General features: G+C 39.5%; 1 long non-coding RNA gene across 1 annotated transcript in view; it reads left to right on the top strand.

The window, feature by feature from the left end:
• The window catches only part of LOC146007194 (uncharacterized), a 65400-nt gene extending 53602 nt beyond the window's left edge, over window positions 1-11798 (top strand). Inside the window, exon 3 of the long non-coding RNA XR_014444274.1 lies at window positions 11332-11798. This is a non-coding gene — a long non-coding RNA (uncharacterized LOC146007194). The remainder of the gene's footprint in view (window positions 1-11331) is intronic.
• Window positions 11799-12545: the final 747 nt, after the last annotated feature.

Here is a 12545-nt window from a genome sequence, read left to right as displayed (position 1 = left end):
TGGTGGTGTTAGATTATAATAGTCAATGAGCTACTCAGCTCCCCTCCATTTGCCCTAACTGGGGCTTGTGTAGACCATCAGGCACATGCTCCGTATACGCCATGGTTCCCTACCTAGAAACTAATTTATAGAGATACAGTAACTACCACTTTGCTTTTGTAACAGCTTCCCAAAAATTAGGAATGCAAGTGAAAATAGAAATTTCACATTGTGAAATTGAGGAGTCATTAAAATGCAGATTGTGATAAATATGCCCCTTAGGGACAAATGTACTAAGCTTGAAAAGTGATATAATGGAAATTTAAAATGCACCAGCCAATCAGCTCCTTTCTATCATTTTTCAAACACAGTCTGTGACATGGTAGATAGGAGCTGATTGGCTGGTGGTTTATCACTCTCTATTTTATCACTTTTCAAGCTTAGTACATCTGGCCATTAGTCATTAACAGATGGAGCAAAACAGTGATATCAAATTCACATTCTTTATTTTTAAAAAATAGCAATTGTTTAGAGCAATTTTTGATACTGTACTATTTTGTTAATCCTATTGTACCTTGCATAAAAAAATATATATCAAATTGTCGCATACATATCTGTACATATGAAGTAAACCCCAGGTCAGAAATTTATCATCATAAAATAAATGCAAGATGTAATATTTTTCAACTTAATGTTATTTTATGTACTGTATGTGATTATTTTTTGTTTTATTGTCTTGCTTTGGAGTAGTTCACATCAAATTCACTTTATTTTGCAGAATTGCCTAATAATTATGTTTGAATTTTAAATGTATGACTTTACCTAATACCTAGCAGGCTAGCAATGCAATATATAATTTCAGATTGGGTGCCTATAGTCAGAGCCGGCCCTAGCCAATTTGATGACCTATGCAAAATTTTGGCTGGTGCTCCCTAGCACTCCCGCTAGTTTCACCTCTGACCCAGCATCCATCACCCAGCAAAGCATACATAACCCAGCAGCACAGATGCGGTCAGCAGCCATCAACACCCACCATCCACTGGCTTATCTATAATAGGTGCAAGGTTTGTGATGCACACAGGCCCCTGGGTCCAGGGGGCCCCACACACTGTACACCCTGCACCCATTTCATTCTAATCACCTCTCTGTCAGCCCAGCAACAAGACGATAAAGATCTCTGGGAAAATGTCCACTGTGGCCATTTTCTGGTGATTCACAAATGGGCGATAGATCAACGGCCTCCCATTCATTTTTATGGTTTTTTTTTTTCACCTTATCTCTTGGCTCCCCTGCGCGGCTCTCCAAGAACACCCTTGCCCACATCCCCCACCCACCATTTTCATAAATAAATAATGGGTAAGCTTTTGGATTTTAGAGGCCCTCATGTACTGTAAAAAAAACTTAAGAAACAGCCCTGCCCCCCGGCCCAGCCCACCACTAAGTGTTAGCTTAGGTCGCCCCTAGGCATAGACTGCTTCCCTAGGCAATTGCCTAGTATGCCAATGCCTAGGGCCAGCTCTGCCTTGGTTGTTTTAAATATTGAGATGTCCACCCTTTGCTTTACAATATTTCCACATCAATTTGTCCTTCTTAATTTGCTTTGCAGGCTTCTAGCTTTAATTTGAGCTATAGCAAATTGAAATGTCTTGCAATTTAAAGTAATTTAAACCCTAACACTTCCTAATTATAAATATATACACTCTATACATGTTTGTCCATGTACTTCTAAATACAAATTAGGCTGCATATGCAGAGAAGCAGTTATGTATAATAATGTAGAATATTTTAATTTCTATGGAAAGAAAAATAGTTTAATTATCCACAGTGCAAAAAAAACAAATATAAATGAGCAATAAAAGAGGAAGAATAAAGGTCACAGAATATACTGAAATGAATTCCTTTGAACCATTAAGCTAAATTATTAATTGAACAATATATTCAGCAAGTCTGTAATTTGGAAGTAAAAGGAAAATCATTATTAAAGGTTATATGTTTCCTTTTGTTACCGGAGTAGTTTATATCACAGCTAGTGTTCATATAGTAAATTGTGATACATTAAATGGCAAAATATATGCCAGGTACTAATAATAAATATGAGAAAAAGAACCACTACAAAATAAAGATTTTTTGAAAAGTGGTGAGTAGAAGGTTCAATAACCTATAGCAACCAAATAGTGTTTTTTAGTTTTCTTATAAACCAGAAATAAAATTATCTAGGGCTGCATGTTATCGATTGCAAGTACATGGGCCGTGATGGATATTGGACAAATTCTGATGTTTTTTTCTTAAAGGGGCTGTCATTTACAAGGAATGCTAAATGACTGCCTCTTTAAAAAAAAAAAAAACGTCATCCTGTAACCCCATAAATCCGGGCCCTTATTTGTTATTAATAATAATAATAATAATAATAATAATAATTTTATTTATATAGAGATCTTTCTCCAATAGGACTCAATGTGCTTAACAGATAAAATTAATTTAATACAGACAGAAACAATGAAGTAAAGACATTTTTTTCATAAACTAGACTTAAAGGAATTAGATAAATTCTTGAGTAAACAGGGAAGTCTTGAGTCTGTTTTTGAAGGTATCTAGAGTGGTGGCCTCTCGACCTGTGTGGAGAAGTGCGTTCCATAGTGATTGTTACAGGCTTGTCTGATTGTGTTCTTGGTAATAACCTGGGTGAGTCACTGGATGGCGCAGGGAACCAGAAGCTAGGTCGTTTCAGGTATTTAGAATTCATGCACTAGGATGCAATGGTGATATCTTGTGGAAGGCACAGAGAATTGGTGAAACCCTAAGACAGAGGAACATAGTCTAAGCCATCAGTGGTTTTCACCAGTGACCACCGTAAGGGAATATGGACTTCGATGCAAATGGCTGCCAAGTCGTGGCACTCTGCCCGGGTTCCTCTGTGACAGGCAGGAGTGATTCTCAGGAGGTTGCATAGTGTTTATGATAATTTAATTATTTTACTATCGATGGTGGATCAATGTCACTGAATGCTGTGTAGCAACACTGGGGACACTGAGAAACACAGGGGGATGACTGAAGCAAGGAGCCAACAATGGAGCAGGACTGGGTACCAATGATGCGGCCTGGGAGCCAGTAGAGGGTATTCATTGGTGTGACCTGGGACCCAGTAAGGTAATTGATGGTGCGGCCTGGAAGCTGGTAAGGTAATCAGTATGGGAACCAACAGGTATCTGGAGACTATGCTGATAACCCTGGGCTGTACCCAGAGAGCTGTATCACACTAGATATGGAATAGTGGAGTCTTCTGGCAGCAGTGGATTAACCAGATAAGCCGCAGGTAACAGCAGGTCATAGGTAACTGGATCTCTGGAGCAAGCCTGGAACCTTGGAGAGCTGTCACTGGAGAACGTGCAGGGAAACTGACAAGTTTGTTCAAGACAAGGAGGACTCTGGGAGGCTGGCTTATAGTCCACCAGGTGGCTGCTGTTTGGCTGCAGCTTCCAGAACCTGGAAGTATGTATGCACTTTACCTGGATCATGTGACTTGCTGCAGCAGCAGCAGCAACAGCATACACAGAACAGGAAATACACCTGGAGTTTTCTAGATCATGTGACAGTGGACAGGATTTGTGACACAGAGACATCATGCCAGGGACTGCAGAGTGCACCAGTGGCTGATCTGCTGTGCAGAATACACCAGCATGCCAGTAAGTGGCGTGCGCAAGTCTTGATTTAGAGCACAATAATGCTTAAACATAGAAGACTGTCACTCTAACCTTAAACTGACTTCACACAGCCCTGATGTCAACACATCACAAGCTGTCGGATCTGTTTTTCTCCATATGCTTTCCTCAGACCATCTACTGCTCACCAACTGCCTTTTCTGTTCTATCCACTGTCCAATGCGTTCGAGCTGACCTATAAACAATTATATCATATCACATTGTTTATGAATTAACACAAAATTATTATTATTTTTTATTATCAGCTGATTTTTTTTTTTTTTTTTTTGCTGGTTGAATTTTAACTCAGGTTTTATGTTACTGATTTAAGGGTTGATGTACAAAGCAGTGAAAAAAAGAGGACTAGCGGAGAAGTTGCGCAAAGCAACCCATCATTTTTCATTATAATTGATCAAATACATTATATAAAATTATAGGTACAGTAGATGCTGATTGGTTGTTATAGCCAGTTTTTTGCATGGTACACTTTTCCACATTAAAGTAATAATGTTACCAGGAAAACAAAGGGCCTTATACATCAAACACAAACACAATGTTTTTGCATCTGTGCTGAAGCCATTGGCATTATAAGGCGGGTACATGGGGTGCTGGCTGAACCCAGGTGTCACCCTTCTAGGGGTGACCCCAAAATGAAAAAAAAAGTGTGACATTAACCTACAGTACCCAGATCCCATCACTGAGAAGGAGCCTGCAGTACTGTAAGAGTGTCCATGGGCACACCCCCTGAGTAAGGTAATCAGGGACTTTCCCCAGTAATTCAAAACCTCTTTATTGAGTAATCATTACTTCCTGCGATACCATGCCCCTTTACAGGAAACCACATTTCTTTTTGGGGCAGGGGCACCTTTGGCACATGAAGAAGTTTTCTTGGCCATGCCATGTGTCACTAACCCTGGTGCCACCACTGGCTGCACCTGCTCTTTGTATGCAGAGATCTGTGGCTGCAACGTTTCTCATAGAGCTAAAAATACCACAACATGAATGACATACTGTTGAAGGGTGGCGATAGGCAGAAGAAAACATGGATTGTCTGTCCCATTTTTGGTGTGCTGAAACCAATTTCCTGCCTCATTGATTGCAGCTAACTAGCTTCAGCAGTGTGAATTTCCTGCCCATCCTGAGTAACCTGAGGGTTATTCATATGAACAATGTTAACCCAGATGATCTAATGCGCATTTTCGGATGCAATAACAGATCAATGAAGCTGGCAAGAGGTATCTATTTAGATCTGTATATATCTCTGAATCAGGCCTAGAGTACACTATCTTACCTAACTGTTCTAATCTATAAGCAAATGACAACCGCTATATCCAATTACAGAAATACACATCAGTAAAGTATGAATTTTTTTTTATTTAAGGTTTCTGCATTTTTGTGTGCAGGAAAATTTTATTGAAGGCATGTATTTTCACCCAGGACATATTTATTTACTGTAGTAGTTGAAAGTATGTATACTGTAGATCTGTACATGATTTTTGTATACCTGATCCGAGGCCAGATCCGGGGAGTTCGATGGTCGCCACCATTTTTCAGAGTTCAAAACGAGGCCGGACGTCATCTTCCCGCTGTCGGATTTTTGCGAGACCTGGGGATATATCGTTCCCGGAGGTCGGCACCATTTTCAAACAGGCTGGTGATTTCAGACAGCACGGATGTGTCCGTGCTGTCTGCTGAGAAGAGTGAAGGGGAAACATGCTGGGGGGGATGATTTATGCATAGGGGGCTGCTGCTAGTGCTACAGAGGGGGCTACATTATTTTTAATTAAGTAAAAACAAATTCAACGCAATTTTTTTTTTATTACTGCTGCCAGTGCCCAGTATAACTCTAGGGTGCCCACATGTCTGCTGCATCAGTCCAGGGTGCCCACATATGTGCTGTATCAGTTCATAGGTGCCCGCATGTGTACTGTATCCATCCAGGGGTTGCCAAATGTGTACTTTATTTGTCCAGGGGTGCCCATATTTTTGCAGTATCAGTCCAGGGGTTCCTGCATGTGTACTGTATCCATCCAGGGGTGCCCACACGTGTGCTGTATTTGTCCAGGGGTGCCCACATTTTTGCTGTAACAGTCCAGGGGTGCCCGCATGTGTACTGAATCCATCCAGGGGTGCCGACGTGTGCTGTATTTGTCATGGGTGCCAAAATTTTTGCTGTATCAGTCCAGGGGTGCCCGCATGTGTGCTGTATTTGTCCATGGATGCCCACGTGTGCTGTATCAGTCCAGGGGTGCCCGCATGTATGCCGTATAATTCCAGGGGTGCACACATGTGTCCCGTATCAGACCAGGGGAGCTGCCCTTTTTTTAAATGAAATTAAAAATAAGGTTTTTTTTTTTTTTTTTTTACTGCAAGGGCTGTTGCATGCGCTGTAGTCCAGGGGTGAGCCAAGAGTGCTGTATAATTCATGGGGTGTTGCTAAGTCTGCCTTATAATTCCAGGTGTGCTGCTCTTTTTTATAATTAAACAAATACAAATTTTTATTTTTACTGCAGGAATTTGTCTGCCGTATAATTCCATGCCTACCACCATGTCTGCCGTATCAGTCCAGGGATGCCATCATCTGTGCCGTATAATTCCATGTGTGCTGTATCAGGTCAGGGGTGCCACAATCTGTGCCGTATAATTCATGGGGTGCTGCCAAGTGTGCTGTATTAGTCCAGGGGTAATGCTAAGTGTGCCGTATCAGCCCAGGGGTGATGCTAAGTGTGCCATATCAGTCCAGTGTTTGTGCCGCCCATTTGTGTCACTTATCATAGTTATCCAACTACTTCCGTGCAACCTTTTGGCCTAAAAACAATATTGTGAGGTGTTCAGAATAGACTGGAATTGAGTTGAGATGAATGCTATTGAGGTTAATAATAGCGTAGGAGCAAAGAGCAAAAAAAAAACCTAAATTCTGCGATTTTAGCGGTTTTTATGCTTTTTTTTTTTTTTTTTTTTTTTAAATCAGAACCCAAAACCCCAAAAATACAAACACAAAATGTTTAGGGGCTGTTTTGGCAAAACCCATTAGAACTCAAAACCTAAAGGTAATCAGAACCCAAAACACAAAACATGAAAAGTAGCCAGTGCACATCCCTATTTTGAATACACCATTCATACTCAAGTTTTGAAATTTTTAGGCTGGTTTTGATTAAGGCATTAGTATGTCTGCATATGTAAATAAGTTACAATAAGTTGTGGGGGTGTAATTTAGGGATGGAGATATTGTACTGTATTCTGTGAAGGTATCGGAGATGTTAAGACAAAGGATTCACAGACTTTGGAACTTAAGGTGGCCATACATCAGAAAGATATTGTACCCAATCATACAATCTCAACTGATTGTAAGATGGATTGTATGCAGATTGTGTGCACATCTTATGTACATAATCATACAATCAATCAGCAAATGGATTGTATGACTGATTGTAAGATGGATTGTATGCAGATTGTGTGCACATCTTGTGTACACAATCATGCAGTAGATGGATTGTATGATTGATTGTATGATCGATTGTGTGTAGATTGTGTGTCCAAAAACCACCAAGGACTGCCGGGGATTTCAAGGGAAATTGTACACAATCATGAGCGCAATCGATCTTAAGATCGATCTTTCTGATGTATGGCCAGCTTTAAAGGAAACAACAATATGAATGTTACACATAAATATTGTACAGATAATTGTAAGGCTCAGAAAACAAATTGTAGATAAAGCAGACTAATTATTGCTATGATACTGTATCATGATGATCTGAAGATTTCAAAGACACTCATTTATTGTAAAAAGTATGATAAATTAGAAGATTGATGTTATGAGTTCAACTCATTCAATCAAACCAACTAGTACGATGCCTTCATGCTGATTTAATTGCTATTATGTGTTTTGCCTCTTACTACAATAGCTTCATTGAAGATTTTAGTTACAGTACTGTATGTTAATAATTAAAATTGGAACAAAGTGTCTGACAAATTAATTTCATAGAAGGGCAATATTACTGTATAAAAATATTTTAGCACTATTTGCGTGAAGTTACTGTAGATATAAAATGCTAATGAATAAAATATAAAATAATGATCTAACCCTTTGAGTGCCAACAATGTGTTGAGCGGTCCTCAAAATATCTGCTAAAAATGCCAGTGTCTCTTACAGCAACTGCTCTTTTATTACACAGATGCTCTCAAGCAAATCCATGGAGTAAAGACTTTGCAATGAAGATGGTGTTGAGGTTTAAATATAGACAGAACATTAGGAAGGGGATGTGATCAAAATAATGACAGAAGACTAAAGGTGTCCATTATGGGTTGGATCACTTCGCAACAGATGCGCTTTGCATGCGATTTGCATGCAATGCGATGCAATCCAAGGGCAGTACAAAAAGTATGTACAGCACATACTTTTTGTACTGTGCGATGCCTGCGGGACTGCGCATCGCATCGCATTGCATTGCACGGTGCTATCGCACTGTGTATGGGCACCTTAACTGCGGGATCCTGAATTATGACTCTTCCTGCATGTGAATCCCATGGGTTGGGATTAGTGTTAGGTACTAGGAAAAGGGTTATAGTTCTGCTCTGGAAAGGGGGGAGGGGGATAGGGTTAGTTTGCAGGAAAATGAGGTTACAATTAGGCTGCAAGAGAGGTGGGTTAGTGTTTAGGTTAGGCATATGGTAAAAACAACTAATCAGTAGTACACCTACAGCCATGTTGTGACCTGTCGATGAAGACAGGAAGCTCAGCAGGGATGATTAATAATCTCAAAAGGCACCAAGTTTTGTAGAACAATAACTCCAAATGGGATCCTTTTGCATGTACTGAGCCACAAACCCCACTGACCCAATACATGCTCCTGATATATTGTAAAGAAAGATTTTCATTGCATAACTTGTCATTGTATTGCTGAGACCACACAGTTCTACTATGGGCACAGCATCTGAAATGCAGTGTCATGTTCATGCAAATTACATTTGACATATTTTACTGTACAGGACTGATTTCTTACCAAAATACAACACATCTTTTAGCAGGAGTGCAAGAGCTTACCTGCAGTAATACCCTGCCAATACAGACTTGTTTGCTTACCCCTGCTGATCTGCTCATTATGACTCTAAAATATATCACCACTTACTTTCACTGCTGCCTCATTATATTTTTATTTCAAATATTTGGCCAAAATATATTGCTTTGTTCTCTCCTGTGAATCACTTTGTAATAAACCAAGATAAAATTTTGTCAACTTGGAATATAAATGAAAACTCAAAATTAAATATTTAAACCAAGAGCACTGCAATATTTAAAGTGCGAGGTAAAATGGGTTTAACTGCAGGCATGCAGGGGGGTATGCAATGTGCCGCTGCTATTTCTGAAATGAGAAATTGCGGCGGCTCCCTATTCAATGCTATCATTAACGACAGCATTAATGCGGGATCACGGCAGAATGGGCAGGACTTCAGAAGCTGTCGGGCCCGTTCTGCCAATAACGGCCGTGGATTGCCGTGATCAAGGCCTCAGATCAACAATCCATGGCCGGTTTCACGGCCGCACCCCCTTTGCGCCCATCGGCAGGGGGACATTGAATCCCATCTCTCGTTATGCAGTCGATCTGACCGCAAACAGGCCAGGATCATGGCTGTCGGCGGGGATTTTTTCCTGATTAATGTGGAACTTTCTCCCAAGTACCCAATTATTATTACACAACTATAGATAGAATTAGATAGATTTAGCTACTCAAGCGTAAAGTTTATATACTTTCATAGAGATGAAAGTTTACAATAATAAAACATTAATCGACACACAGGACTCCAGTTCCCAATCACTATCTTGTTATAGTCCTGTGAGTGCCGCCGGCTGCTTCATGGTGAATGGGTTTATTTTTGTGAGGCACCTAGGCACTACCTAACATGCTGAGTGAGTGCAGATATATATCATCTTGCACAAATACAGTGTAGCTTCACTCGTTCAATCTTTATTTATATTGTCATCAGGATACAAAACCTTTAATGAAACTGGAGTCGAGACCCAGCCATACACACTGCTAGTGTGATGACAATGGGTATAAATTAAGCACCCGTCTAATTTTTTGTGACCAGGTGACAATTTAAATATTGTAGTGACTAAAACATTGATGCTATATTTGTGTGACTTGATACATCTTCATTGAGCAAGGTGAATTGAATTTGTTTACTTAAAGTTCCCTGAATACATATATACTAGTTGCTGCATCTGAGTGTTTTTGTTTTTTCCTCTCACTCTTTCCCACCTTTCTATATTTCCCCATTATCTGATCCCTGGATGTTCTTTATCTTCCTTAATCCCTCTCGCTTGCCTCCCATATCTCATATCTTAATCTCCTAATCTTGCCCTTTCCGCGCCCATGTCTCTCTGTCTCTTCTCATATTTCCTGTATATTTCCCAATATTTTTTAGCAATCTCCGTTTTTCCTACTCTTTCTTTTTCTTTTTCAGCTCTGCTACAAGGAAATATCCAAAAATATAGGGCAAGTCAGTGGCAAAGGTGGAAGAGTGTTGGCTGTGGAGCATGTTGTTTTCCAGCAATGGTTGTGGGAAGAGTGAAAAGAGGCACGCAGAGTAGTCTATTTAAATTGTGTTTTACCATTTTGTTTTAAACACATTTGAAAGACATAAATTGTTAGTAAAACATTTCCAGATAATTGCAATGAGTATCCAATATGTATTATTCAAGCTTAGGGGTCAATTTAAAAAGGAGTCATAGCCCTTTATCACTCACTAATTGTTATCCTCCTTTCAGTATTTGCTAATCGTAAGTAAGCTTAATCTATCCCTGTTTGTCCATATATTGCTTAAAGTGTGTACACAAACTTCGATTTGCTTTAGATTCAATGTTAGATTCCATTTTCTATTAGATCTGGCATTAGATCTGTACTTTTACATTCAATTTGATATCAATTTCACAGTGTACACAGTGTATACATACGATTTACTGGATTGTATTCAATATTTCCTTGGCTGCACAGTCTATTTTTCTTTTAGACATAGAGAAAATGAGAGCGTGCATCAAATCGAATGCCAGACGAAAGTGTCCTAAAAACCATTCGATTTCGATTAGTTTTCAATTCGATTTTGCTTCTATAAGCAAAATCGAATCAAAAACAGGGAAAAATCGAAGCGTGTGTACACAGCTTTAAACCATCCTCAGCTGTAGGAGAATGATGTTAATATTACTATTACTATTAATAGATGTTATTATTCCAGAAGCTTGTTTGAGGGTAATTTGACTTTGAATATGATTAATACAGCCACCTATCCATGAACATGAACATACTGAACAGCAGCTACTAATGCATTTAAGCACTGGCTATACTAGTACATATATGCCTGGACAGGACCTCCACAATATATAGTGTATTTGTTTTATAGAAATATAGAAATATAATGTTGGGTCAGCGAATGTATTAGTTATCAACGATGATGCTTTATTTGCATTTTGTTACTGCTACAGCTTACAACGAGCTGCTCTATCTGGTCACTAAATATTTTTGATTGTATTATTCTTTTTAATACATATTGATATGAACACATTGTTGATGGATTATTACATCTTTCTATTGAATTTCATCAGATATATTATATGAGCTGCATATGGAAGGCAAATAATGTGCATTCCACTTTCCAGGAAGTGATTTGGAACACATAGAGATGATGAAGTCACAACCAGCATTTGACATCAATCCCAGGCTGGAGATCCATTAGGTGGAATGCTTAAGACAACTTTCAATGGACAACAAAGGTTACCGATAATATACAATGAAATAAGATATCCATAGAGGTCCACAGAGATAGTTTCCTTATGCTTCCGATGAAGTATGTAATGTTCAAAAATGCATTTAAGTAAGGGGACACCATGTGTCTGCCTGTCAAACAGCCAATCACACAGTTTCCATGACTAAAAGTCTGTGCTGCCGACTACTATTTCCACTTGGTGATTCAGAGGACTGATGATCCTATGAGCACATACTGATGGTGATCAATTCTATTGTAATGTGTTTACATGTGAGTGCAATTTGTTACTTAAATTCTGTATGGTATTGGCAGTATTGCACTATACTTTAAAATTTTCTAGTTTCAGTACAGGAGACTTACAGACAGACAAGGCACCTGTGAGATACCGTGGCATAATATGTGTTATAAATTTCACTTGAATGGTATTGAAAATAAAGAACTTTCTCACTTTCTAGACAATATTACACTTTTTTTATCCTTTGAGTTTTTCGTAGAAAGAACCCAGTTTATAAGAAAACCCATTGAGACTATTCATTAAGAATGTAAAAACAGGATAGTGTTTTCTGGGTTTGCAATTTTATTTAGTGATTTCACATTTCTAAGGTGATAACCTGTGGCAGCGCCATTGTGGGACACCTTTCTATATTATAACATGCAGCTTACAACCTACAATTTATGTATTTCCATGCAGGGTATTTAATCCGACATTTCAAAATATCAGCCATTGGTATTCAATGTTAAATGTCAAATCTGCATTGTCAAAAACTGCTGCTGTATTGTCGAATGAGAGGCCATGTTTTACAATCTGTAGTCATTATCGACAATCCACTGCCGTTCTGACTATTGGAATGGTTCAGACAGTCATAAGATTGAATTCCATCTATCGAATTTAGGGTGGCCAATCCCGGGATCGGGATCGGCGGGATCCCGGGATTTGGCCCCTAAAACGCCGGGATTTCAATCCCGGGATTGGAGTTTCCAATCCCGGGATTTCGGGATTAGACTGCGCATGCGCAGTCTAATGCCGGGCAGCGTCTGAGCTAGTGCTCAGACGCTGCCCGGCTTCTCCCGTCCCGGGCAGTGCAGCTCTGCGCAGCGTGACGACGT

Source organism: Crinia signifera, chromosome 6, assembly GCF_055691185.1.
Source record: "Crinia signifera chromosome 6, ASM5569118v1, whole genome shotgun sequence".
Taxonomy (NCBI): domain Eukaryota; kingdom Metazoa; phylum Chordata; class Amphibia; order Anura; family Myobatrachidae; genus Crinia; species Crinia signifera.
Note: the sequence above shows the minus strand (reverse complement) of the source record. Positions and strands in the feature narration are given on the sequence as shown.